Source organism: Herpailurus yagouaroundi, unplaced genomic scaffold, assembly GCF_014898765.1.
Source record: "Herpailurus yagouaroundi ecotype Mexico unplaced genomic scaffold, PumYag 77, whole genome shotgun sequence".
Classification (NCBI taxonomy): Eukaryota; Metazoa; Chordata; class Mammalia; order Carnivora; family Felidae; genus Herpailurus; species Herpailurus yagouaroundi.
The window spans coordinates 100702662-100729192 of NW_024412388.1; the positions used below are offsets into that span (position 1 = coordinate 100702662).

A 26531-nucleotide genomic window follows, 5' to 3' on the forward strand; every position below is an offset into this window, starting at 1 on the left:
GCCTCGTAAGTAAGTTTCCTTACTGTTAGCTCTGGCAAGCCATACCTCTATAACATCCTACATGGCCGTCATCCCTGAGAGTGAGTAAGGGCAGCATAAGACATACAGGAAGTCCAGGGTGTCCTTGTAAACCATGAGTGACAAACCAGAGAACGGGGATCTGATCTGGTACAAAGACCTGCCCTGTGTTGCTCAGGAAGTGAAAAGAAGTTAAAAATCACAATGTTCATGGTAACCCCGATTTCCCACTTAAGGAAATCTGTCAATACTGGGACCACGTTCCGACGCGACAACGGCAACAACGATGAAAAGAAGCACTTTTGCTTCCAAATGGTTGCCACAACATTATGATGGCCATTCCCACGCCTGCCCCTCGTGGACATGAGTTTCTGTGCATGGAAACTATCTAGTAATACATTTCAAAGGAGCGGAGAGGAAGCAGGACGAATACAACAGAATGTATTATAAAATTGAACAGAATAAATGTTCCAATGAAAACCAAAGCTTTCCAGGTTTACATTTTTTTTTTAATGTTTATGTATTTTGAAGGAGAGAGAGAGCATGAGTGGGGAGGGACAGCGAGAGAGGGAGACCCAGAATCCGAAGCAGGCTCCAGGCTCTGAGCTGTCAGCACAGAATCCAACACGGGGCTAGAACTCACAAGCCATGAGATCATGACCTGAGCCGAAGTTGGATGCTTAACAGACTGAGCCACCCAGGCACCCCAAGATTATCAGGTTTAATAAAGTATTTTGGATGAGCTGCCTAAACATTAGGCTACAGAAAATCTGAAAGGAAAAAGAGAAAAAATATGCTATTTGAAAACTAAGCAAAAGAAAGTTTGTATTGCTGCATTAAAATCACACAAAGAAGATATTACAGCAAAAGCCATTACTAGCTACAAAGATGTACTCTTCACAGTGGTAAAATATTCAATCTACCAGGAAGATATAAAATTTTAAGTCTGCATGCAGCTATGAAATAGCCTCAAAAGTGTAGAAGTAAAAACTGCCAAATGTAAAAGAAGAAATAGACAAATTCCCCAATGATAGAGATTTTAATACACCCTATCTCAGTATTGACAGCACAAGCAGATTAAAAACATAGAAAGGGTTTAGAATATATGAAAAAAACAGTATCAGCAAAACTGACCTAATTAACATGTAGAGAGTACTGCACCCAACATCTGTAGGATACACATTCTTTTTAATTGCACATGAAATATTTAGAAAAATTGACCATATGTTTGGCCATAAGACAAGTCTCAACAAGTTTCAATGAAATGAAATCTTGCAGAAAGCATTCTTCAGCCACAGTGAAATTTAGCTAAAAGTCAGAAACAAAATTATAGCACATATATATATATACACACACACACATATATATACACACACATATATATGTATACGTATGTATATATACATATACGTATATATGCGCATATATGTATACATATACATGTGTGTATATACATATATATGTATATATACATATATGTATATATATGCATATATGTATACATATACATATGTGTGTGTATATACATATATACATGTTCTCCAAATGTTTGAAAATTAAGTGATTTCCTTCTAACTAACCTATGGATAAAATATGATGTCACCAATGGAAAATATAAAATATTTAGAACAATGAAAATAGTACACATCAGAATTTGTGTGATGAAATTAATGCTATTCTTAGGAAGGTATAATTCCTTTTTGTTTTTCAATGTTTATTTGAGAGGGAGAGAGAGAGCATGCACACACACAGGGGAGGGGCAGAGAGAGAGGGCAGGACAGAGGATCTGTCCCCAAGAGGATCCCCAGAGGATCTTGCTAGGGGTCAAGCCCCAAGCAAGGCTTGACCTCATAAACTGTGAGATCATAATCTGAGCCGAAGTCAGACGCTTAATAGACTGAGCCACTCAGCCTCCCTGGGGATGTATAATTCTTAATGCACCCATTAGAAAAGAAGAAAGTCTATCACTCACCCCAAGAAAGCAAATTGACCCCCAAGAAAGTAAATAAGATAATAAAGACAAGAGCAGAAATGTATGAAATATAAGATAAACATATAATAGATATAATCAATATAGTCAAAGGTCAGTTATTCGAAAAGATTAATAAAATGTTAGATCATTGGCAAGACTGATTTTTTTTTTTTTTTTTAACACAGAAGAGGGAACCAATGCCCCGACCTCACACTCTTCTTTTCTCTAACCTCCAGTGGGGCTTATCTTTTTAATTCAAACATTAGAGAGATGATAAGGCATTAGGAACAACTTTATGCCAATTAATTTAAAAATTTTGATGAAATAAATTCCCAAAAAATATAATCTACAAAAAGGAAAAAAAAATCCTAATAATCATTAATTATTATAGAAATTGAAGCCATAATGAAAAACCTTCCTCCCCCCCCCCCCCAAAAAAAAAGAAATTCCAGGGGTGCCTGGCTGGCTCAGTTGGAAGAATGTGTGACTCTTGATCTCGGAGTCATGAGTTCGAGCCCTGCATTGGGTGTGGAGATCACATACATACATATAATACATATATACGTACATTAAAAAATTCTCCAGGGGCGCCTGGGTGGCGCAGTCGGTTAAGTGTCCGACTTCAGCCAGGTCACGATCTCGCGGTCCGTGAGTTCGAGCCCCGCGTCAGGCTCTGGGCTGATGGCTCAGAGCCTGGAGCCTGTTTCCGATTCTGTGTCTCCCTCTCTCTCTGCCCCTCCCCCGTTCATGCTCTGTCTCTCTCTGTCCCAAAAATAAATAAACGTTGAAAAAAAAATTAAAAAAAAAAAAAATTCTCCAGGTCCAGATGACTTCACTAGCAAATTTTACCAACCACTTAAAGAAAAAATAATAATATCAATGTTACGTATACTCTTTCAGAGAATAGTAAATCAGGGGGATATCTCCCCAACTCATTTTGTGAGGCAGATATAACCTTGACTTTAAGGTTGTCTCGCTAGTTCATAACAAGAAAGGAAAATATTAGGCCGATCTCACTTATGAACACAGATGTAAAAATCTTTAACAAAATATTAGCAAGCCAAATCCAGCAGTGTATAAAAAAAGATACCACATCATGACCAAGTTGGGTTTATTCAGGAATGCAAATTGGTTTAGTTTTCAAAAATTAATAAATATAATCAACACAGAAAATAGGAAAAATTATATGAATTCTTCATTTGATTAAATTGAACATACATGTGTAATTAAAAAAGAACCCAGGGCACCTGGGCGTCTCAATTGGTTAAAAAAAAATTTTTTTTTTAATGTTTATTTATTTTTGAGACAGAGAGAGACAGAGCATGAGTGGGGGAGGGGCAGAGAGAGAGGGAGACACAGAATCTGAAATAGGCTCCGGGCTCTGAGCTGTCAGCACAGAGCCCGACGCGGGGCTCAAACCCACAAACCATGAGATCATGACCTGAGCCGAAGTCGGCCGCTTAACCCACTGAGCCACCCAGGCGCCCCTCAATTGGTTAAAGCATCCAACCTCGGCTCAGGTCATGATCTCATGGTTGGTGGGCTCGAGCCCCTGTCGGGCTCTGTGTCGACCACTCAGAGCCCGGAACCTGCTTCGGATCCTGTGTCTCCCTCTCTCTTTGTGTCCCTCCCCAGCTCACGCTCTGTGTCTGTTTCTCTCTCAAAAATAAATAAACATTAAAAACAATTTTATTTAACTATTTCACACACACACAAGCGTGCGTGCTCGCACGCGTGCACACACACACACACGCGCACGCACATTATCCTAAGTGGAGTGTGTTAAGTATGCCACCCCTTTCCCTTTGGGGCTCTGTCCTACACATCACTCAACCTCATTACTGAAAAGTGAAATGGAAATTAAAATCTCTAGGAAGTACCACTTCAGACCCACGTGAATAGCTAGAGTAAAAAGACTGACAAAACTAAGTGTCAGCAAGGGTAGGAAAAGCAGGGACTCTCATACTTTGCTGTTAATGTGTAAATTAGCATAATCACTTTGGAAAACAGATTGACTTGATCTAGCAAACTTGCACAGGAACCCAGCAATTTCATTCCAAGGCACATACCCTAGAGCACGGTTCTCAGACTTTGCTCCGAAATTAGCACACCTGGAGGGCTTGTTAAACACAGATTGCTAGAAGCCTGGCTGGCTCAGTCAGTAGAGGATGTGACTCTTTTTTTTTTTTTTTTTTTAGTGATTTATTTATGTTTGAGAGAGAGACAAAGAGTGAGTGGGAGAGGGGCAGAGAGAGGGAGTTACAGAATCTGAAGCAGGCTCCAGGCTCTGAGCTGTCAGCACAGAGCCCGACGTGGGGCTCAAACTCACCAACTGTGAGATCATGACCTGAGCTGAAGTCGGACGCTGAACCAACTGAGCCATCCAGGCGCCCCAAGAGCATGCGACTCGATCTCGGGGCAGTAATGAGCCACATGTTGGGTGGCTCAGTTTTTATTACTTAAAAATAAAATCTTCAAAAAAAAAAAACCACCCACAGATTGCTAGACCCCTCTTCCAGCATTTCTGATTCAGTAGGCCTGGAGAGAGAATTCAGATTTTTCATTTCTAACAAGTTCCCAGGTGATCTGATGCTGGGACCACATTTTGAGAACCACTACCACAGAGAAATTCTTGCACGCGTGCAGCGGGAAACACGTACAAGAAAGTCTATAGTATCATTGTATTAATAACAATAACAAAAGATAAATAACCCAAGTGGCCGTCAACTGTAAATTAGACAAACTGTGGAATATGGAACACCAGTGAGCACTACAAAGAAATGAAACACATCAACACACGTCACCATGGATGACTCATGAATAAAAATAGCCAATCAAAGAAGGATACACAGAATATGATTTAATGTAATTCAAGTTCAAAAATCAGCAAAGCTGAGAAGATGGTTTTTAGGGATCCCTAGATGTTAAAGCCATAAAGACAAGCTATGGAACGAAGGATCTGTGAGTGGAAGGCATGCAGCGTACTTGATCTGGAAACTGGTGCTCTATTCTGACTGGTGACTGATGACACAGAAGTTGGTTTTTTAATTATTCTTTAATTTTTTTTTCAACATTTTTTAATTTTATTTTTTGGGACAGAGAGAGACAGAGCATGAACAGAGCAGAGAGAGAGGAAGACACAGAATCGGAAACAGGCTCCAGGCTCCGAGCCATCAGCCCAGAGCCCGATGCGGGGCTCGAACTCCCGGACCGCGAGATCGTGACCTGGCTGAAGTCGGACGCTTAACCGACTGTGCCACCCAGGCGCCCCTTTAATTATTCTTTAAACTGAACAGATCTACCCTTGGACCAGGCTCTGAGGAACACTGTCCCAGAGGCTCACCGTGGAGCCGTCAAAGCTGGGCACCTACACCAGTATTTTCTCCAAGTCTGGTTCACCCATCCCTGGAAAGTGAGCATGACATAGTCCAGGCCTGCACCTGCGTCCAGTTCAGGGTGAAGGTGGGCTGGCCTGGCCTTCCCACCGTCTTCTGAGCAACTGGCAAAGCCAGAATACACATTCTCACCTCCACAAGGACGAGTCATAATTAAGCAACAGTGCATGTAGTCCAAACCCGTATCTAGGAAAGAAACATTTTTCTCCCAGAAACACAATCAGTAGAGATGTGCCTTGTCCCACAGAAAATGAAAACTATTTTCCATTACTATGCAAGGGAGTTGAGCACCTGAGAGCCAGGCTCTCAGACCTGTCATTCCAGAAAAGGGTCTGTGTCCTGTAGTTGCATAACAAAAGGTCTTTAGGAGTGTTTTGGGTTTTTTTTTTTTTTTTTTTTCCAGAACAATGAAGTAGTCTGCCTCAAAGTTAACCCAGGGCAGAAAACTCCTAATGTTCAAATGAAACCCAACTGTGTTGTTTCCTCTGTATAGAAGCCTCTGTTGTTGCCTTCTTCTCTCCCTCCCCTCTCTGCCTTTAAATCAGCAGTAACTTCCTCCTCCACACCGGTCACCTCCATTCGTGCATATCTTTGCCCTGGTAGAAAGTTCTTTCTTTATTGAAATATTTCTCACGAGGAGCCTTCAGCCAGTTGGTTCTGCTTTGCCCCTTGGGGCCAGAGTGTAAATCTAATCCCTCTTCAACATGACAGCCTTTGAAATAGGTTAAGACAGTTACCACGTCTTCCTAGTATTTTCTTTTTCTCTCAGTCCCTCGACCATCTCTCATATGGCAATTTTGAACTCCTCCTCTGTCCTGGTTGATGTGTTCTTAGATTCTACTGAGTCTCTCCCCAACATAAAGAGGGGAGCCTGACCTCCAGGTAAGTTCCTGTTTTCTCTCTACTTGCCTTTTATTCATTGGTGGGGCCCTGCAAGTTACACTGATAAAGACAAATGAATGAGAGAAAAACAAACAAAAGTTTATTGGCATGTGCATCGGATACAGATGGGAGTGCTCTGTGATGGGTAACTCAGAGGGGTGGTTAGAGCTTTGGCGTGTATAGGATCTTAATAGAAGAATGATACATTTGTAAAGAAATTTGTAGAGAAGCCACCTGAGTTTCTAGGGTGGCAAATATATAGGAAAACCAATGGTAGACAAGGGCTAGTTTTAGCAAAGTTGGTTATATACGTTCCTTTGGTGACGGTCTCTGGGCTGATAAGGGTCTCAGTTACCTCTGGTGATTAACTTCTTTCTTTCCCAGTGAGAGGGGAGGAGGGGACACCTTTCCAAATTTATGTTCCGCTTTGAGGCAACTGGGGAGGGCAGAGAGCTTTCTGGTACCTGCTTTTTCTCAACTGCTGCCAGCTCCAAATAATCCTGGGGCCAAAGCAGCGTGTTCTGCTACCCTTCACGGTCCTGATACGACCAGTCTGGACGGCAACAGGATCATCAAGCCCCACTGTTCTAGATAGAATATGCCTATTAATGCCACGGTTTTAATGATGATGATGTGCGTAGCTTCAGAAGCAATTACTGACTGACGCCAAGGGTAGGTACTGGAGGAGGAAAGAGAAAGAAATTAGTTTGTCTTTGAGAAAGCAGAAGCTATTACAACCATTTTTGTGAAATGTTTGTTATTGATGGCCTCGTTGTCACACAGCACAATAACAGCTGATGTCAAAACCTGAAGGGCTGCCAAACAAATGAGGGATTTGTCAGATCACATTTGCCATGCATTGAATTTGACAATAGCAGTTAACTCCAGATAAGTGGCCTCAGTCTGCAGAGTGTGAAGCTCATTGTATTAGTAACAGATAAACCCTGAAGGCTCAGTGATTTAACACAATGAAAGTTTATTTCTTGTCTCTTTCTTTCCAACTGGAGCCTCTCTAGAGGTGGCTCTCTCCTAAGCAGGGATTCTGAGATCCAGCTTCCTGTTTTGCCGTTGTCAACAGGCTGTCCCCCAGATTGTCCTGCCCTGGGTGGGGGGGGGGGGGGAGAGACTGTTTCACTCCAACCAGCCAGAGGGGAGAACATGGAACATGGATGGTCACCCGTGGGAGGCCTTTGGGCCAGGTGTGGGAGTTGAGGACATCACGTCGCCAATAAGCTATTGGCTAGAACTCACAGGGCCAACCTAGCCACGGGGAAGCTGGGAAGTACAGTCTAGGTATGTGCCTAAGGAGCAGAATTAATTATTATTATTATTTTTTTTTGTCTCTTAACAATCCAATGTGGGGGTTCCTGTATGGGTGGCCAATAACATCTTGAATCACCGTGAAAGGCATTTGACCTCATGAGCCTCTGAAGGGGAACCTCCAGGGGTCTCTGGACCACACTTTGAGACCACCACCCTAGAGTATTAGATGACCTTTAGGTGGGCTAATTTTCCCACACGACAGTAGGACATTAAAAGGACATGCGGTAATCTTTTGCCTTCTTCAACATTTCATACTCAGAATTAAAATGTCCTTCTGTGTTCTGCCTTCCCGAGGCTCAATTCTAGGGGCCTCCCCTCCACATTTGGGGCCCCTGCAATTCATCCTGACATCTCAGTCCTTGATTATGTCAGTGCCGTCTTCTTGTCTGTGGCCTATGACCTCTTCCCATCGGTTATATTCAGCTCAGACAGTGTATAGCCCTCCCCGGGGGCAGATCTCAGCCGTCTGTCCCTGCTGACTCTGTTCCTTTCTTTGCTCCTTGAAAATGACCAACAGAGAAGCATCAATGCTCCCCCGCTGCCTCCCAGCACCCCCTATACTGGAATCCCTTCTCCTGGGCCTTCCTGACAGGTGCTGCCCTCCTGCTCAGCCCTAGTGAATTGGACTGGAGGCTCCCTCACCGCTCAGAAGCCTGTGGTGTCCCATGCCTCAGTGGCCCAGGGGACCCTCTGTCCCCTCCTCACGCCCGCATGGCACAGGCACACCTGTGCACTTCCCAGCACTCCCAGCAAGAAGGTATTCAGGCTCCAAGGTAACTCTATCTTAGATCCTGTCCCTTCATTGCCATCCAGTGGGAGATAAAGACGGGGCAGAACTTCCGCTCCTGTGCTGCTGTTAGAATTTCCAGAGCAGGGCGCCTGGGTGGCTCAGTAGGTTAAGCATCCAACTCTTGATTTCAGTTCAAGTCATGATCTCGTGGTTCACGGGTTCGAGCCCTGAGTTGGACTCTGCATGGACAGCGTGGAGCCTCCTTGGGATCCTCTCTCTCCCTCTCGCTCTGCCCCTGCCCCTGTTTGCATGCCCTCTCTTCCCCCACGGCCTCTCTCTCTAAATAAATAAATGAGCTTAAAAAAAAAAAAAAAAAGGAATCTCCAGAGCTCTCCCCATCTCCCATCACTGCTCTTTCCCCAGGTGTGTGTCTAGAATGGTAAGGTCTCTGGGCGGAAACCCGTTCTCTTTGTACTTCAAGTCTCTCGGTCTGTCTACAGATGGTGTCTTTTGAACCCCAAAGTCAGGAATCGGGTGTCTGCTTCTTGCCTGACAAGTTCCCCCCCTGGGGCACGCGGCAGCCTCACACCTCCACATACAAATGCCAGGGGCGGTGGAAGAGAAAAGTCAGACCCTGAGCTTAAGGTCTCAAGTCTCAGTCTGCCATGTACGAACATGAGCGCAAACGGGGTAAGTGGTTTCTGGGCAACAATTATCCTTAAAGGCACTTTTGAGAGAAAGAGGGCTTCTTTCCAAAGGCATGGCTTTAAAGCGAGCCCTTTGGGGCTGGTCACACCAGCCTGCCAGCAGCCCGTGGGGTCAGGGGCTGGGGTGTTTGGGGAAGACTAGGGGAGAAGTAAGTCTTAACATCGGAGGTGCCCTCTGGTGGGAGATGAGACGTGCCCCTCCAGGCCATTTTATGTAGAAAATTCTCTTCTTCCAGGCTCGTCTCCTGCCCTCAGCTCCTGCTTTGCTGAAACCCAAGGAGGCCCTCTCCCTCTTTTCTCTCGGCTCCTTGATGTGCTTCCTCAATCTGGGCGGGGCTGTGGCTGCTGGGCAGGGGAAACCCAGGGAGCAGGAAATGCTGTGAATGATGTAGCCAGCACCCCATCTGTCCCCCAGGACCCAGCCCCAAGAGGTGCCAGGTCACGCGTTGTCATGATCCCCGGATTTCTGAGCACTGAGCTCACCTGCTGTCTGACAAAGACCTTCTCCTCAAGCAAATCCTAGCCGGGTCCCTCTGAACTCTCTTTGCACCTAGGCCCTCAAGCTGGGTTTCCGTGTTTGGCTCTACACTGCCCAATTTTAGCAAGAATCCTGCTGAGTCAGTTTAGTGAGAATATCTCGTCATCCTCATATCAGATCAGATATGGCTTGGCCTGCCTTCCCCTGGCCTGCCTTCAGCAGGAATCCTGGTAAGTCAATTTAGCCTTCCTTCTGTTTTCTCTTAGTTTTCCATCCACCCCCGCCCCCTCGGCCTGTTCCTTGGCCATAAATTCCCACTTTTCCTTGTTGGATTCAGTAGAGCCCAATCTCTTTCCTCCATGGCAAAACCCCATTGTACCTATCACAACAGTCCCCCCCGCCCCCGAATAAAGTCAGCCTTACTATGCCTTACCAGGGCCAGGAATAATTCCTTCTTTAACAGATACAATATTTTCTCTTTACCATCTCATACCAAGGCTCACAGGCAAGAACGCTGAAGCCTGGGAGGCTCCCCAGGAAATGTGTAGATGAGCTGAAAATAAGTCCTTTCCGGGAAAGCAGGTAATGATACCCGCTCTCCCCGAGTCTTACGTAGTTTCGTTGTGCCCGGCGAGAGACACCTCAACCCTGACCGCCAGAGAGGATCACGGCACTGCCTTTCCCCGCTGCTGGACCCCGGAGGAGCAGAGCCACAGGAAAGAGGCCAACCCTGCAGAGAGGCTGCGAAGTCCCAAAGGCTGAAGAATAAATCACAACAAAACAAGTCCAGAGGCGACCGTGGACAGGACTGCCGTGTGACCCACAGAGAAGGGAGTTCCGAAAGAGTAGAACGGGAATTAATGCCAGCATGCCACATGCACTGGAGACCGCACAGCCTTCACGGTTATGCCACCAAATGCGGACGCACGTGTGTGAAGTTTGGTTCCGATCCAACCGACGGTATGTCCTGTAACAGCGGCAACATGGCCGAAGGAACACTGTGCCGAGCAGGCACTGGGATATGGTGCGGCACGGTCTGCCACAGAAAAGAGACGGGGGGCAAGATGGTGGTGGAGAAGGTTCTCCTCTTGACCAGAACCGTGGAGAATGTTGCCTCCTGAGGTCCTGAGGATGGGAGGGTCCAGCCAGGGCAGTAAATAGCTGTACTCAAATAGTGACCGAGTTAAAGGGCACCCTAAAGACCAGGGGGGTGACGGTAGAATAAATTGCATTTCGTCATATGTACCGATAAAAATCCTGGTGTTGAAGAGTGTGCTAGGGGCACCTGGGTGGTTCAGTTGGTTAAGCGTCTGACTTCAGCTCAGGTCATGATCTCGCTGTTCGTGAGTTCGAGCCCTACATCGGGCTCTCTGTCGTCAGTGCGGAGCCTGCTTGGGATTCTCTCTCTTTCCCTCGCTCTCTGCCCCTCCCGCCCTCAAAATAAATTAAAAACTTTTTTAAAAACAGCGTGCCAGCAGCACCTGGGCGGCTCCGTCAGTGGAGCGTCCTGACTCTTGATTTCGGCTCAGGTCACGGTCCCAGGGTTGTGGGATCGAGCCCCACATCAAGCTCTGTACTGAGCATGGAGACTGCTTAAGATTCTCTTTCTGTCTCCCTCTCCCCCCTCTCCCTTGCTCATGCTGTCTCTCTCTAAAAATAAAATAAAAATAAAAAGTGTGCCAGATGCTAACAGGGACATCACAGATGCGAAAATACTGGAATGGCACAGAGATGACCATGTCTCCTGTACTTGACAACTTATACCGTCATGAAGCACTCCATGTTTGGGGGCACTTTCTGTATGACGAAAGTATTTCTAATAAATACGTGTTCTTTCTCAGCGTCTCCAAAATAACCAACACAGCAGTTAAAAAAAAAAAAGGCTGGAAGTAAGTCAAGATGTCCACGGTGCTAATTCCCAGTCCGCGAAAGCATGAATGATTGCTCTTTCCTTTTCTGTACCTTCTGTATTTTTTAATTTTCCAAAAACAAAATGAAAAGGCATCAAAATAGTGAAAAGAAGCACAAACTGGTTGACACCCCTAGGGTCTCACAGGTGTAATCTTACTTAATCCTCAAGACATCTCTATGGGACACAGATTATTATCCCCACTTTCAGATGGGGAGAGAGACAGGCTGGAGCTGTTAAATCATCTCAAGTTCATATAGCTAGTACATGAATGAATCTGCACTTAAACCCAGGTCTTTTTTAATGTTTATTTATTTTCAGAGAGAGAGAGAGAGCAAGTGGGGGGGGGGGCAGAGAGAGAGAATCCCAAGCAGGCTCTGTGCTCTCAGCACAGAGCCTGCCATAGGGCTCAAACTCTTGAACCACAAGATCATGACCTGAGCCACAATCAAGAGTCAGACACTTAACCAACTGACCCACCCAGGGGCCCCTTGAACACAGATTTTTTTTTTTAATTCTTTAACATTTATTTATTTTTGAGAGACAGAGAGAGAGACAGAGCATGAGCAGGGGAGGGGCAGAGAGAGAGGGAGACACAGAATCTGAAGCAGGCTCCAGGCTCCGAGCCATCAGCACAGAGCCTGATGTGGGGCTCGAACTCACAAACCGTGAGATCATGACCTGAGCCAAAGTCGGCCGCTTAACCGACTGAGCCACCCAGGTGCCCCGAACCCAGGTTTTTTGACTCTAGTTGCACATTCCTTATTCCATTCTCCCTGTTTCTCAAGAATAGCATATTCTTCCAAGAGCTACAGAACAAGATACATCAGAAGGAAAGCCACTGGTCTTCTGCTGTTACCCAGGATGAGTGATGGGGCTGCAAATACCTGGGAGTGACCAGGAGAGCATACTGGTCCACCCCAGACTAGGTGACAGGTGACTGTGGAGACCTAAAGACATACGGCCTCTGGAGGAATGAGCATGGCTAGCTCATGCTCTCAAGGAATCCTCAGATCAGAGCTTAAAAGTACGCCTCCTTTTTGCAAATCTCTGCAGAATCCTATCATGTATGGACCTGCACATGATCTCGATTAGTCCTCTGTATAGGAAAAGGCTTCAAGGCCTTTATACCAGCTACTATTGGTGAGTTACACATTACCCCAAATGTGGCATCTCAGGACAACCATATCAGCTTACTTACGATCTTCTGGGTGACAAATTTAGGGAGGACATGGCTGGGTAGTCCCCACTTAGGGATCTCTCTTGTGGGTAAGTTGGCTGGAGTATCTATCTGAAGATTCAACTGGTCTCACAGGCTGTCCTGTGAGAGGACGTGGCCTCTCCAGTCTGGCCACCGCAGGGTGGTAGGACTTCATACCTGGTGTCTGAAAGAACCACCCGGGAGCTCCAAGGCCTTTCTGAACCAGCCTCGGACATCACAAGGCACCACTCACTTGGCGTTTGGTTGGTTGCAAATGAATCATCAGACAGAACAGACTCAAGGGGAGGGGAATTAGGCTCCACCTCTTGAGGGACACATGGCAAAGTCACACTAAAAGAGCATGCGGGTAAGAAATACTGGCTCAGCCCACGCTGGGGGGAAAAATCTGCCTCAGTCATCTAACTCAATGGTTCCCAACCTCGGTCATCCCAAAGCACACACAGAAAGCGTGAATATATGCACGGCTCAAGACACACGGATTGGGAAACTCAACAGGGTAACCACCTGTGATTAACAAAGCTTCCTTTCCTTACTTTCTGACTGATGTGCATTCAAGGTCAAGATTTCCCACATGGTTCGGGGTAATTTTTGAGCCAACAGAAAAGAAATCCTCCAGCTTGGATTCCTCTGTGCCATAGGTTTCTCTGCTATAATGTGTCCACAAGTTTTAAGACAGTTTTCCATCTTTTCTCCCACAAACATTAAAGGAGAGAATACATGCACTCTTTATGCATTGAACCCGTTTAAAATATACGCTGCCAATCATAAGGAACAATAAGACAACGGATCGAGCACTTCAGATACGTTAAAATTCATAAGTTCATAATGATTTCAAAACAACAACAGTAGAAATCATGATGGCAATCTTTGGGGGTTTCTAGGGCACTGACTCATCCAGGAAAGTGGAAAATAAAAGGAAAGGACAAAGCGCCTATCCTGCCTTTCCTGCATGAACTATATTTCATGGTGTGCCGGCTGCTCATGTACTGGTTCCCAGCCCCGATCCAACCTTCTTGGTTGTGCGTTGTGATCGATACTGGTTCTGGACCCTGTAAACATTTCTCCTGGTGCCACCTGATGTAGTGTTAAGCATCTGTCAGTAGAGGATGCTAGAAGGACATTACAGGAGGAAGGAATTTCTCCTGGTCCTACTGGGTTTTCCTGCTTCTTTCTCTGGTGCACAGTGGCCAAGAGTTATGGAGGACCCCTCGGTGAGTTTTTAGCAGCACCCCGTGGGCAGCTGTCTATCAAGCTGCGTCAGCACCCCAGGGGCTAGTTCTCTGCCCACAGCCCTAGTCTAAAGGATTTCAGTGAACTTCTCCACCCTCCAGTGGGTTACAGCCACTCTCTCCATCCTTGGGGTTGGGGAGACCCTCTTCCACTGTGTCACCCCCTGGGGTGTTCCGACTCTGCTCTCGAGGTATGGCCACTCCCTGTATCTACTATTCCTATGTTCTTTAGAATTACTTAACCCTTTATGGCTAGGCTTCTATTACTTGTTAATAATTTCTTGCGTTACATTTTTTCTATTTAAAGGACTGTGTGGTTTCTGTCTCCTACCTAGACCTTGACCGATTCTCACAGTAATCAAATAATTGATATAAGAAGACCAGGTAATAAATACTCAAGGAATGGTAGAATTTGAATATTTTATGGTAGGGACGCCTGGGTGGCTCAGTCGGTTAAGTGTCCGACTTCGGCTCAGGTCATGATCTCGCAGTCTGTGAGTTTGAGCCCCGTGTCAGGCTCTGTGATGACAGCTCAGAGCCTGGAGCCTGCTTTGGATTCTGTGTCTCCCTCTCTCTCTGCCTTTCCCCTGCTTATGCTCTCCCTCTCTCTCAAAAATAAAGATTAAAAAAAAAGAATATTTTATAGTAAAACAAAAATTGGATGTAGGCAGTGACCATCAGTGGGTGATGCAGTAAAAGGCTGATGGGAAACATAGTAAGGGATAGGTCACGTTCATTGCCCCTGAATCCAGAGGCAGAGTTACCGTGAGCTAATACAGGATAAGTTTCAATGTCCCTCCCCAGCATGGTTTCCCTCTAAGACCCAGAACCTAATTTTATATTTGTCATTTTGGATTCTTGCTCTTAAAAGGAAGCTTTTCAATTTGGAAACTTCAATCTTCACAAAACCTGGATCACTATGTGAACCCACCGATCAGCCTTAAGATCATAAAAAGGAGACAATCAAACGTGTGCCTCCTTGATGTGATGGAACTGGAAATAGCACATCCCTGCAAGACTGCCACCAGAAGTTTATTCTCAAACCAAGCAGGCCTCCAGATATAATCGCGAGTTTGTACAAACACTGAGGATAGAAGAACATGAAAAAGAGACCATGAGAGTACAATAGCCAAATGCAAACTGGGGGTGATGTTGTAGAACGAATTACCCACTTTTTTCAACAAATAAATAGCAAGTTGAAAAAGAAAAAAGCTGGGGCTGGGAGACTGTCATACAGATTTTTTAAAACTTGAGTAATCTCACCAGAAGGCATGTGTGGACCCTGTTTGAATCCTGATTCAGAGAAAAAACCATTTATGAGATCATCAGAATTTTTATGCTGACTGGATAATAGATGGCATTAAGGTTACCTTTCATTTCTTTTAGATGTGATAAGAGTGTTGTGGGTATACATTTTTAAAAGTCCTGTCTCTCTCCTTATTTAAGTATTTTTTAATGAAGTGATACAGACTTGCAACTCCTGATCTCAAAGTCGTGAGTTCAAGCCCACGTTGGGTAGACAAGAGAGCTTACTTAAAAAAATAAATAGGGGCGCGCCTGGGTGGCTCAGTCGGTTGAGCGTCCGACTTTGGCTCAGGTCATGATCTCGCAGCTCATGAGTTTGAGCCCCGCGTCAGGCTCTGTGCTGGCAGCTCGGAGCCTGGAACCTCCTTCGGATTCTGTGTCTCCCTCTCTCTCTGCCCCTCACCTGCTCACACTCTGTCTCTGTCTCTCTCAAAAAGAAATAAACATTAAAAATTTTTGTAAATAAATAAAGAAAATAGAAGTGCTATAAAGTCTGGGGTTATTCTAAAAAATAATCTAGTAACAGGGGAGATGGTGCTTTATCTAGTGCCGTTGGTCTTACGTTGATAAATGGCAAAGCTGGGTGATGGGTACATGGTGATTCACTGTAAACATATTTATTTATTATATTCAGACCCACATTAGTGTGTGTTTGAAAACGTCATCATAAAAAGTTTAATGCAATAAAATGCACGCTACCACAGGTGACATTTTATCTGCGTGTTCGTGATAACCAAATGCATATCATACATTGCAGTTGACAGAGCACTTTTCATACATAATTTAATGTAATCCTAACCTTAGGCCTCCAAGATGGATTTTATGATCTCCATTTCACAGGTAACAATTTCAGAGAGGGTAAGTCAGTGGCTCAGGGGCCTGCAGCTAGTACGAGGCAGAGCAGGAATTCAGATTCAAGTCCTTCATCTCTAAAACCCCGTGCTCTACCTGGTGAGGTAGGACAAAAGGCTGGATGCTCCTGGTTAAGTCCTTTAACGGCTCAGTCTTAGAAAAAATCGGAACAATACCACTTAGCCCGCCTTCCTAGTTGTTGGGAAGTTCGAGTCTGATGATCTCTAGAAAAGTGCTTGGTAAATTGTAAAGGGCCTTACAAAGGCGTCATATATCGAAGAGTTTTCTAGCAGGGGCCTCTACAAAAATGGAAGAAAGTGGAGAGCGCCAGGGGCTGGTCTTGGCAACCTCTGTATCCCCTTTCCATAGACTTCCTTACACTCCAAAACCCATCCCTCTCATCGGCATTAACTGACGATGGTTAAGATGTCTTTCCTCCTGGCTTGTTTGAATGTTTGCCATTGTCCCTGGTGTCCTGTTGTTAGGCACCGTGTGGGAACAACAGCTGTTTATAACTCAACGTTTTATGGCTTGTTTTTAGGCTAGTAAAATGAGTAAGAAGCTGCGTGGCATTTTCTGCCGTTGTCCAGAATTCACTATGAGATTATTTACACTAAGTCATCGGTACCGGTGAATTTTTATCAGGCAACGCCGAAAAACCAGACAGATACTTCTGATTCTCCAGCGGGGAGAAAAGTGGAGTGGTGCATTCAAATTGCTGACTTTAAACAACCACACCAACTACAGGAACAAAACAAAACCAGACCTCTTCGGGGACTCGGTGTGGACATCTAGACAACCCCGGGAAAATGGCCCCATGCAGACAACCGCTTCAGGACATCTTGCTCCGGGTGGCTCAGTCGGTCAAGCGCCAACTCAGCTCAGGCCATGATCTCACAGTTTATGAGTTCGAGCCCCGCATCTGGCTCTGTGCTGACAGCTCAGAGCGTGGAGCCTGCTTCGGATTCTGTGTCTCCCTCTCTCTCTGCCCCTCCCCCACTCATGCTGTGTGCGTCTCTCTCTCTCACTCTCTCAAAAGTCAATAAACATTAAAAAAAAAAAATCTCTGTGCTGAGTTTGCTGCACTGTTATTTCTTTTTTCAACTTTTCTGAATTGAAAATTGTTCTAATAAAACGTTAGGAGACAAAGTTAAAAACATCCGGTGGCCCCCTCTGAGCTGTCACAACCATGAGCAGCCTCAGCCACGTAAATGGAAATCAACTGTCCAGATCTATCAATCCATAAAATGGGCACTAGGGAAGGAGAGATGAACGGAGGGGTGTCCCGGGGGAGGCGGAGGAAGCAGCTCTTTCCTGACAGTGGACACAGCGCTGGGACCCCAGCCCACAGAGGGTCTCAGTGGTGCAGCCAGGAAAGTCTGCCTCAGTGGGAATATCTGTGCGGGACTTCTCCCGCCAGTCGACCCGTGATCATTTCCAGTTCTGCGTCCAGCCTGCCTGGGGGGAGCCGCATTACAAACAATCCCTCTGCCTTCCAAATGGGCAATTTCAGTCCCGTGACTTCCACGGGAACTTGTGGAGCTGGTAAAAGGCACCTGGCTCCTCGAGAGCTGAGTTAAGTGGTAAATTTCAGAACTGCTGTAAAAGTGAGACGTAAACGCCCCAGAGATGAAAATAATGTGTACGTAACTCTCAAGTGTCGTGCAGGCGATTCATTGGCGCTCTGAGGTCATGTTTGGGTTTGATGGCTCACACAGGATATCAGTCAGGAGAATGGTGCTGTGTTCATGCCCAACCCAGAGAGGGGGTTATTACCATAGTAGCAGGTCACAACGAACCGAGTTACGGTCCCCGTAGAATTTAGTGAAATCAGAATATACGTGCATATCTTAACGCTGGACAAAGGTTTAAATATTTTGAACATCAATAAAGCCAATCAATATCTGTTGAGCACCTACTAGCTACCATGTAAATATAATAAAAAAGAGGGGCCTCTGGCTGGCTCAGCCGGTTAAGCATCTGACTTCGGCTCAGGTCATGATCTCGCAGATTGTGAGTTCGAGCCCCACGTCGGGCTCTGAGCTGACAGCTCGGAGCCTGGAGCCTGCTTCAGATTCTGTGTCTCCCTCTCTCTCTCTGCCCCTTCCCTGCTCATGCTCGGTCTCTCTCAAAAACAAATAAACATCTTTAAAAAATTTTTAAATGTATAATAAAGTAGAGCAAACACTACTTTTTCTATAAGACATGACTATATAATTCCAGGGATGTGTCCCATCCCAACCTTCTGCAAGCACAATGTCTCTGCCTCTACTTCTCTGTGGAAATCATTGTTTTCTTTACCGTCATCCAAATGGTAAATCAGAAGCAAAGTTGAGATTCGGGGGCACCTGGGTGGCTCAGTCAGTTAAGTGTCTGACTCTTGGTCTCGGCTCAGTTCACGATCTCGCGGTTGGTGAATTTGAGCCCCGCATAGGGCTCTGTGCTGTCGATGGAGCCTGCCTGGGATTCTCTCTCTCTCTCTCTCTCTCTCTCTGCCCCTCCCGTGCTTGTGCTGTCTCTCTTTCTCAAAATAAATAAACTGAAAACAAATCTTTAACAAAAAGTTGGGACTCTATTCAGCTGGTGAGGAGTTGCTATTTCGCTCCACTCTTGCATTGTCTGAACCATATAATTTGTAAAATAGTTTTTAAAGCAAAAATGCCAGGGGTTTGAAAGGATATAAACTGAAAAGTCCATATCCACACGGCATCCCCAGCGCCCCGTCTCAGAGGTCACCCTGATGACACTTTTGCGGACACTTCTAGAATCCTTCACACATGCACGGCACATGTGAGACCCAGATGTTGGCAGGCTACCTCCCATGCCATGCTTCGCACAAAACTCAGCCCCTTGACCAGCATTGACAAGGAATCCAATCATACCAAATCCATTCTGATGTTTACAGTGTTATTAAAGATTGATAGGGTTGGGGAGAAGGGCCACGTAGTCTGGCATCCGCACCTCTCTCTTCAACAAAACAAAGCTATGTTCAACGTGGATCTCGTCCACAGGGTTGCCAGCCCACACTGGGCATATGACCCTCTGGCCCCTGTTCACCGTATCCCACCAACACACACACAGACACCCACACACGTGCACACACAGCCTAGTAATTCTGACGTGTCTACTCCAAGGTGTCTGCTTCCTATCCCCACCCTTACTTTCTCCCAACCCACCCCAGTTAAAATACAAGGGTGCAATGCATTTTATTTAACCAGTCCCTTTTTGATGGACTTTTAGGTTGCTTCTCAATTTCTCTTGCCCCATTAAATAACGTCACAATTAATACCACTGAAGATGCATCAGTTAAGCGTCTGACTTTGGCCCACATCATATTCTCACAGTTCGTGGGTTCAAGCCCTGTGTCGGGCTCTCTGCTGTCGGCACAGAGCCTGCTTGGATCCTCTGTCTCCCTCTCTCTCTCTCTCTCAAAAAAAAAAAAAAAAACCCATTTTTTAAAAATAACATGAATGCCCATGAATGTATGTTCCCATAGCATCTGGGACCATCTGTTTCCAACCTTGGCCAACACTAAATATCACTAAATACAATCATCCTTACCAATCGAATAATGAAACGTGGTGCCTCATTATTATTTTAACCTGCATTTCTAGAATAGGGAGTATGACTCAGCATCTTTTCATATATTTATTTGCCATTGATTTTTTTTTTTTCTGTAAATTTCGTCTCGGCTTTGATACCCGCAAAAAACATCTAGAAAATATCTTTTCCCTGTGCTCCCAGGACACTTCTATCTTTTGATTCCTGAGCACGTCTTTCTTGTCCCTTTGCTGGCTTCTGTTTCTTTACCTCTGGAAAACTGTTCTCCAGGGTGCCAGCCTCACCCTGCTTCCTGCCCGTTGTACACACTCTCCACCTGAGATTCCTCCTCCTCCTCCCCGTATTGTGTCCTAGACACTCTGTTAGGCATCCGTAATGCTTATTATAACCCTCCAATGTTAGCCTTATCAACCGCCCCCAACCCCAATTTACAAATGAGAAAACTGAGGTCACAGATTAACTTGCGTAAGGTCGCACCATCAGTAAATGATGAAGTGGGATTTGATGTCAAGGCTGTTGCTCTCTGTCGCTCACCTCACCATGTCCATCGACAGGGAGAGAATCCCAAATCTGATAACAGCTCCAGGCCTCTCCCCGGGTCTCCAAACCCATACTCCCCGGGTCTCCAAACCCATACACCCATAAACATCTCAACCTGGACATCTACCGGAATTTCAAATGCAACATGCCCCCCCCCCCCCCCCGCCCACCATGAATCTGCCTTCCCAGTGATCCCTTCCATGGGTGATGGAATATTCCAGCCTCCCAGCCTCAGCCATTCAGTCACCAAATTCCGCAGAAGCAGCTCCGACTGCCAAACTTTCCTCTCCTTCCCTCTGCAGCCCCTGAGCTGAGGGCCTTGTCGTTTCTTGCCCGGAATGTCATATCCTTCCTCTTCTCTCCGCCATCAGGCTCTGTGTATTCTGGTTTACCCACCCCCCTCTGCTGCCAGGGGGGCTTCTCCAAGAAGCATAATAATCCAAAAATGATGGTAATGTTCTTTATCTTATAAGGCTCTTACAAGGAATAAGTGAAATAATCTATGTTAAATATATAGCTCATGCTAATTCCTCAATACATATTAGGATTACTATTTCCCTTCAGAAAAGCAAATCTGGTCATATAAATCCTTCTGGCTGCATAATAACGTCTAAAGGGCCTGACCTACTGCCCCCCCCCACCCCTGACCGCACACCCTCTGCTCTAGTCAACCAAATTCCTCTCTTTTTTTTTTTTAATGTTTATTTTTGAGAGAGGAGAGAGAGAGAATGGGGGAGGGGCAGAGAGGGAAGGAGACACAGCATCCAAAGCAAATTCCAGGCTCTGAGCTGTCAGCACAGAGCTCCACACGGGGCTCGAACCCACGAACTGTGAGATCATGACCTGAGCTGAAGTCAGACGCTTAACCGACAGAGCCACCCAGGCGCCCCTCTTTTCCTGTCTCTATGCCTCTGTATAGATGGTTCCCTCTGCTTAGAATGCCCTTCCCCCCTCTTACTGCACTAGTAAGCACCCTTGAGTCTTTAAGATCTAGTTCAAACAGCATATTCCCTGTAGAGGCTGCTTTTAGGCAAACAGGCTCGAGCAACAGAATGTAGAAAGGGCCCACAGAGACCCCCTGGCTGAATACACACAGGCCCATCAGGCGACTCACCTCAAAATATCCATAGGCCCTAACTGTCCAATGGGCTACTTACAACCAGGCACAGTTCCCAAAAAAGGGGAGAACTCCATGCATCCCCAAACCTCCCCACCTTCCGCCATTAAATACAGCCCCCACCCACTGCCTCATGGCAGACAGTCTCTCCTCTGCTGTCCTGCCCGCCGTTCCCTTGTGGTGTATTCGGTAAGCCTCTATCACCTTCGGGTGAATTCTCTTACCCCCCCACACTACTGGCCTCCACCGATCAGTCATTACTCCACATTTGGGGGCCACGTCTGATCGGGAGAGACACCATATTGAGGCACCACGTTCCCTGCGATGCCCCCTCTGGGTCCCTGGGCCCCTGCTCCGCGCCGTTTGTTTACGTGGAACACTGTGTTGTGACTGTGTGTCCACCTGCTTGTCTCTGTGACAAGGCTGAGAAGAGGGGCTGTGTCTCATCCATCTTTGTATTCTCAGCGTGTGGTACACGGGAGTTCCTTTAAAAATGTGTGGGGAGCCGGGGCGCCTGGGGGGCTCAGTCGCTTAAGCGTTGGACTCTGCATTTCAGCTCAGGGCATGATCTCATGGTTCGGGGGATCAAGCCCCGCATCGGGCTCTGCGCGGACCGCACGGAGCCTGCTTGGGGTTCTCTGTCTCCCTCTCTCTCTCTGCCCCTCCCCTGCTTGCACTCCCACTCTCCCTCAAAATAAATAAATAAACTTGAAACAACTGTGCGTGGAGTAAACGTGTTCCGTGTGTTAAGAAGCAACCCCCCAACCCCCCACCCCTCCTGCCGGAGCTAGAGTCCTAGAGAAACCCAATAAAGGGCATGCAGCATCATGAAAGCACACTGCTAGAGGCCCAGGCCCGGAAGCCAAGTCCCTGCCCCGGGGCGTGACGCGAGCTAAGTCACTCGAAGCCTCAAACCTTGCACTGAGAGGTGGGTGGCGGCCTCAGCAGTCTCCTGGACCACAAAGGTCAAAGGACACAACATGTGAGAAACCCAAACGCAGCCCAGCTTTAAGCGGATGTTAGAATTGCTAGCCAAAGTCAGGGGAAGAATAACCATTTTTGGGAAGTGGAATGATACCTGCACGAAGGCACTGGCGTCGGATGAATTTAAATTCACGGCGCAATCCCGTACTAACAAACTAACCCCGAAGCGTCAGCGACTTGACCCAACACGGGGCCAGTTTCATTCCCAGTACACGTCCACGTCTGGACACCGGCTCCTGCTCCCCCCGGTCCTCAGGGGCACATGCTGCTGGGGTGTGGCAGTCCCACGGCAAAGGGGACTCCGAGAGGAGATTAACACGCAGGGCATTGCTGGGAAGTGGCCTTGGGATCAACACCCGTGCAAAAGAGCAGAGGGCAACGGGACTGTGCCAGGGTAGGAGATGAGCCACGGCGAGGCCCGCGGCCACCTCGCCCTAACCCAGGGGATGTCTGGAGCCTGAATCGCCCTCCACAGCTGTCCGGGGTTGAGCCAAGGGAGCTCGATCCTTCACTGCCGGGTCAGTCAGGAGTCGACCACGGGCGAGGTAACTCTCGCCAGCGGAGGGACAGCTGAAGGCGGTCTATAGGCAGCACTGTCAGCCGCTGGGGCTGTGAACAACCCCGACAGAGCCCCCCAGGGGAGCTGCATCATAGAGGAGTAGCTGGCCCTCTGGAACCCATGCTCGGTGTTCTCCTGGAGGCCACCCTAACCTGGGATGTGGGTGTGAGTAGCTTACTTGGGAATGTGGAAGCGGGGGGGGGCGGGGGGGGAAGGAAAGGAAATCAGCACGGAGTGCCTTCATGAACACGGCCCTGCTGGTGAATGTCAGACAGACTAAAACACGCCTGCGGTTGGCCCACTCCGGGGGGGGTGGGGGGGGGAGGGTGGCAAAGAACGGGCGGGATCTATCCACCAGATCCCGGGCGCCATGACTCACGGCCACACCTGCTGGCAGTCACTCCATGGCGGTTCCAACCTGCCTGGCCCACCTGAGCAGACACTCAGGTGACGGTGGGAAGAAGCCATGGGTGTGAGCAGTGACGGTGAGCACCAGGGGGATGAGTCAGCACTCACAGAGTCGGCCACGTCAGGGAGAGGACAGCTTGGAATCTCTCAGGAGTGTGATGTTGCCTCAGCCCCAGAAGTGGAACGAGTCACCTGGAGCGCCTGGGATAGGGCTGGGCAGAGGGCTCCGCCTTGACCACAGGGACGGAAGAAATGAAGATTGCCGTGTACCCCACCACCATTCCTACCTACCGGCTGTGAGCGACGGGGAAGTCACTTTATCCTTCGGAGCCTCAATGCACGGATCTGTAAAGTGGGGAGAATAACACCAATGTCCATAAGAGTGTGAGAAACAGAGCGAAAGCACGTGAAGAATCTGCCACAACGTAACGATACTTGGTGACATCCCACTTCTAATCTCGAGTCACAGGATAGGTTCACTTTATTACTGTATTTTATAACACGATTACCTCTGTTTTTGTGCATCCACGTAACACTAAAATAATAAAGGACACTCACTGGACATTATTGTTGAAATTCTAAGACTAAGTTCAAATATATAAATATTTGAACATAGAAGTATTTATTTCTCAATAATCTATTGCAATGTTGTAGTACACAGTGGGCAGTCAGTAAATGGTTACCATTATTACTCGGGAACTATTGACAATCCATCTCATTAATCCCAGGCAAACAATGGATCTGGAATGTGAGTTCCCCAGATAAACCGTCAGCTCAAGGGTCTAGTTGGAGAGCAGGGCTGACCTAAGCCTGTTGGCTCCCCACGTAAACACAAGTCAGGGTAATTTACTAACAGCAAGACCTGTTTCCTGCTGAGCACTTACAGTCCAAAATCCAAAACTAGACCCAGGGGAGGAGGTCACATATGCTCGCATGGAACCTGTTTCCCTTCCCACTAACTTCTGAGCGATTAGACGATTTGACTTGATGCTTGCTTGTTGCAATGTCATCCAAATGAGACATGGAAATTCCTCACCTGCCGTCAACTAGACAGAGCTTTTGAGATGCAAACTCTATACATTCTCACAGGAGACGCATGAAACGGAAGAGAGAAGTCCCTTTCAAAGAACCATCCCCCTGCCTTCCCCCTCTATACACATGCTAAGCACACAGAGCTTTGGCAATCTGCTACGAAAACAGAATTTTAAAATAAACCCAAGTCTGCTCTCTCAAATCAGAATTTAGAGGAAGACGGATTGTTGTAAGGTGAGTTTGTTTTTCCAAATTAATTTCTTTCTCGCACATGCACATCCACACCCATGTGCAGGCACACGCACGCGTGAGCGCACACACAGACACACATACACACATGCATATACACACATGCACACATGAACACATCCGCAAAAATGAGGCATCTGTTAATAGGCCAAATGTGGACGGAAAGTTCACCCTTAGCGCAAGAGAGACGTTCGATAATTATGAGGACAGGCTCAAAGCTGCATAAAAATAAAACCCACAGAAGCCAGCAGATGGCACTTAATCATAATTCTTCCTATGATTTCTATTAATTGTTAAATATTCTTCATTCTGTCTTCCCAGTAAGAAGAATGATGTGCTAATAGGGCGTCGTAAGTAATGTTTTCCCTTTGACATATTAAATAGGCTTGTTCCATAAAATCTCCCCACCTATACAACGAGCCGGAGCCCCATTTCCCTCATGCGTATATTTATCATATCACAGTAGGCATACGCGTGCCCATGTATCTGTGCGCTCCCAAGCATACAGCACATTTGATAAATGTATGAAGTAAACGCTCACACCTTCATTTCTCTCCAGGAGCAAGTCCAAATCAAGGAACTGTTGTTCCTGAAACAGTCACAGAAAACCATTGAAACCACATTGTCTGCCAAAAATAGAAACGTAGAAATACCTCAGGGAGGCCACTTTGGCAATTTCCTTCAAGGCTCCTGTTACTAGCGTTAGCAAGGTGAGAGACCTCTTCTAGGCTGGTCTTCGTTACTTGCCAATTCTTTTCTTTTCCTTCCCCCCACCACTCCTCCCTTCCTTCTCCCCACGCTTCCACGATGCCTCACCCTGTTCTGCTAATTCCTTCTCTTGATTCCGCTGCTCCGTCTTTCATCTTTCATCTCTACTTCTCCCTCTTAAGCACTGGGTTGGTTTTCTAAGTCTTGCAGGGACAGATGCCGAACCAGTCAGGGGTCTTGGTTTCTGACACTTGAAATTGACTCTGTTAAGCAGGGGGAAAAAAAAAAATCTATTGGAAAGCAATCAAATCGTTCACAGAATCAACAGGAAGCCTGGAGAATCTGGCTTGGGCAACAGGCTAGAAGAACCAAAGGGGACTGGCACCAGAGAAGACAGCCAAGGTCACACCACCGAAAACCGCTCGGTGGGGACAGTGGCCAGCAGCCACTAAGGGCCACCGCTGACACTTGGCTGTACTGAAGAATAAGCGTGCACTCGCTCCAGAGGCTTGCTTTGTTCCCTCCAGATTCCCGGTCCAGGCCGGAGAGCCCAATGCCAAGACAGGGTGGACAGACCTCAGGAATTACTCTCCAAGAGCAAAGCTGTGCTTCTGGCTCCACAGGAAAGGGGGTGGGAGTGCACAGCTGAGAGCTGACAAGTCTATCGAGAAAGCAGGAGAGAGCAGAGTCCCAGAAACATTAGAGACTAAGAAACAGACCGAGCGTCTCGGACACCCCTCTCCCCGAACCCACCCTATTTCCGGTGCACTTCTGGAGGTCTGCCTCTGCTTTGTGAGGAGGGCTTTGGGAAAAGGACAGCTTTCGGGCAGCATACAAATTAACGATGCCAGTTCTGGAAAGACAGGCTGTAAAGTGAAATTCGGCGGAGGCCGGTCGCCTGGGCTATTTCGCACACACTTTGTCCTAGACAAAGCAAGGAGCCACGGTTGCTGATGTGAACGCCCTTTGTTTTCAGGTTCCCTGTAGCCAATTTAAATCCCAGCTCCTAAGCGCTGTGCCTTTGACCTCCTACCTCTTAACCCTTAAAGGAGCAAGTCAAGCTTCTTTCTAGGGATGAAATTTGAAACGCGATTCCTGGCTCGGGGCAGGGGCCTCCTCGCTCATCCTGCCAGCTGGTCCCAATTATGAGCCGGTTGGGGTAATTTCAGAGTGTGGAGGGTGTCTGAGCAGTAGGAGGAGGGTTTTCTAAGCACTTAGCTTCCCTTAGGATCCCAAGGCCGACTAGAACTAGCGGATCCTTTAATATTCTAAATTATGAGGTGACTTTCACTGGTTTTCCAAAAAAAAAAAAAAAAAAGGGAAATAAAGTATATAAATAAAATCACTCGGC

The 26531-nt window shown here is 46.8% G+C and overlaps 1 long non-coding RNA gene across 1 annotated transcript; it reads right to left on the reverse strand.

Moving 5' to 3' along the window:
- Positions 1-6345: 6345 nt before the first annotated feature.
- Positions 6346-26278, reverse strand: LOC121027771 (uncharacterized). Its single transcript, XR_005788923.1, has 5 exons — positions 25934-26278; positions 25289-25443; positions 25016-25098; positions 23483-23536; positions 6346-6946 (listed from the first exon to the last, which is right to left on the reverse strand). It is a non-coding gene; the product is annotated as an uncharacterized LOC121027771 (long non-coding RNA).
- Between the last annotated feature and the right edge of the window lie 253 nt (positions 26279-26531).